Source organism: Mustela nivalis (assembly GCF_964662115.1).
Source record: "Mustela nivalis genome assembly, chromosome: 16".
NCBI lineage: Eukaryota > Metazoa > Chordata > Mammalia > Carnivora > Mustelidae > Mustela > Mustela nivalis.
Window position 1 is genome coordinate 26,283,260 of NC_139035.1, and position 2,971 is coordinate 26,286,230.

The following is a 2,971-nucleotide window of genomic DNA, read 5'->3' on the forward strand; positions in this document are numbered from 1 at the left end:
GTGATTTCAAGAGAAAGAACCAAAGCAGATACAAGTGACACTCTAAAGATTCACCTTTAGTTTTATAACTCCAAAAGAATGTTTTATTTTAGAAACTTTTCTGCATGAGCTTCAGTGGAATGGCAGCCTAATAACTCTGTTGACTCCACTGGTAGTATCCTCAGCTAGTGGTCTATGACAGTTATGGGCTGTTGCTCAGAAGGGATGAGTAAGGGCGTTGAGACACTTGGATATGGTGGCTGTATTTATTCAACAAAAATTTGAGTGTCGGGGTGCAGCCCGGCACTTCAGCAGTGGTGCTGGGAGCCTCGCGGGCGCGGCGCCGTTACTTATAGTCTGGCGGCGGCAGCGGCACAGCGCTGAGCGCACCTCGCGCCTTAGCAGCAGCAGCTACAGCAGCGGAGGCACCCCCCGCCGTCACAGCCCCTGCGCTGGTGCAGCCACCCTCGCTCCCTCTGCTCTTCTTCCCTTAGCTCGCACCATGGCTGATCAGCTCACGGAAGAACAGATCGCTGAGTTCAAGGAAGCTTTCTCCCTATTTGACAAAGATGGCGACGGCACCATCACAACAAAGGAACTTGGAACTGTCATGAGGTCACTGGGTCAGAACCCAACAGAAGCCGAATTGCAGGATATGATCAACGAGGTGGATGCTGACGGTAATGGCACCATTGACATCCCGGAATTCTTGACTATGATGGCTAGAAAAATGAAAGATGCAGACAGCGAAGAAGAAATTCGCAAGGCATTCCGAGTCTTTGACAAGGATGGCAACGGTTACATCAGTGCGGCAGAGCTTTGTCATGTCATGACCAACTTAGGGGAGAAACTAACAGATGAAGAAGTAGATGAAATGATCAGAGAAGCAGATATTGATGGAGACGGGCAAGTAAACTATGAAGAATTCGTACAGATGATGACTGCCAAATGAAGGCCTACTTTCAACTCCTTTCCCCCCCTTCTAGAAGAATCAAATTGAATCTTTTACTTACCTCTTGCAAAAAAAAAAAAAAAAAAGTTCATTTACTCATTCTGTTTCTATATAGCAAAACTGAATGTCAAAAGTACCTTCTGTCCACACACACAAAATCTGCATGTATTGGTTGGTGGTCCTGTCCCCTAAAGATCAAGCTACACATCCGTTTTACGACATAAATACTTGTCCTACCTTAATGATAAGGAAGCACCTAGTGGACTCCTCGCAGTTCCATTTGCTCATGATTAATACACTGGGCTGACCAGTTGTTCATGCATGCAGCTTGACAATTGAGCACAGTCAGGCATTTGTATTAAAAACGAAAAATGAAAAAAATTTAAAACTTCTTCAAATGGCTTCTAGTTCAATTTGTTAGTATAAAATTGTCATAGCTGGTTTACTGAAAACAAACATTTTAAATTGGTTTACCTCAGGATGCTGTGCAGAGAAATGGGTGAAGGATAAGCTGTCTAGACGTAGCCCCACTTAGCAGGACGGCCCTCTCGTACTTCTGGGTGCCCCCATCCTTGGTGACCATGACGCTCATCTGGGTGGCATGCCTCACATGTCGGTTTAGCGTTGTCCGCGTTGTCCTGGAGTGACATGGGTGTCAGGCTGTCACCATTCACACAAATTTAAAACAACAACAACAAAAAAACCTTTACCAAGGGAGCATCTTTGGACTCTCTGTTTTTAAAACCTCCTCAACCATGACTTGGAGCCAGCAGCAGAGTAGGCTGGGGCTGTGGACTTCAGCACAGGCATCAACATTGCTGATCAAGGAATTACAATTTACGTCCATTCCAAGTTGTAAATGCTAGTCTTTTTTTTTTTCCCCCAATAAAAAAAGACCATTAACTTAAAAAAAAAAAAATTGAGTGTCTATTTTGAAACAGTATCTTCTAGGCTAAGGGGCAGCAGCCTTTTTCTGTGAAGGGCCAGATAGGCTTTATGAGCTATATAGTCTCTGTCACAACTAATGTGGGAAACAAAAGTAGAAGAAAAATTAGTAAATTTCCTTACTACCTACAGCCCATTGACAAGTCCTTGAAACAGAGTGACATTCCTCTAGGGACTCAACTGCCTTGATGTTAATACTTTGCGAAGGGCAAAAGATCCTAGCCCAACTGCCCATCCCCAGCCCCAGGATCCTGTAAGTCTAATTTAACATATAAAAATTCCTTTAGAGGGGTGCCTGGGTGGCTCAGTGGGGTAAGCTTCTGCCTTTGGCCCAGGTCATGATCTCAGGGTCCTGGGATTGAGCCCCGCATGCATCGGGCTCTCTGCTCAGCAGGGAGCCTGCTTCCCCCTCCCCCTCTGCCTGCCTCTCTGCCTACTTGTGATCTCTCTCTCTCTTAAATAAATAAAATCTTAAAAAAAATTCCTTTAGAAATTTCCTTTATTTCTAAACCTTCCAAGATACATGTTGGCAATCATCCCCCAAGCATATAGCCCACGATACACATCTGAAGGATCTCATGAGTAGGGTTTTATTAGACAGTAATAAATGACTTTTTCCCAACAATAGCTAGCCCTCTCAAGGTCCTGGAAAATTTCCAAAATTCTTTAGAGACTTATGCTATCCCTAACCCCCTCCCAATTTGAAAAGATATAATGAGCCACTCCTCATGACCCCAGTGAAGCTCTTTCTGCCCACGGGTTCTGTCCTCAGACTTTAAGAAAACCACCTTTAGGCACCAAAGATTCTTGAGACATTCTAACATTCTTTCCTACATCAACAACTACTTAATTCTGCCCCTGTAGCATGGAAAAACTGCCCTGGACCTGCTCATAAAATGTAGACAAATGAGTGTGGCTAGGTTCCAATGAAACTTCATGAATGGATGCTGAAATTTGAATTTCAGTTAATTGTCATGTATCACAATATTACTTAAAAGTTGCACTTTCAACTATTTGAAAATGTAAATTGCTTATGAGCCATACAACAACAACAAGGGCACCTGCTGGATGTGGCTTCCCAGCTATGGGTTTGCT

The 2,971-nt window shown here is 43.9% G+C and overlaps 1 pseudogene across 1 annotated transcript; it reads left to right on the top strand.

Annotated features, from left to right (window-relative positions):
• Positions 1–279: 279 nt before the first annotated feature.
• On the top strand, positions 280–1,329 carry LOC309850250 (calmodulin-1 pseudogene; annotated as a pseudogene). The gene has a single exon. The product of its transcript is annotated as a calmodulin-1 pseudogene (transcript).
• The last annotated feature ends 1,642 nt before the right edge of the window (positions 1,330–2,971 follow it).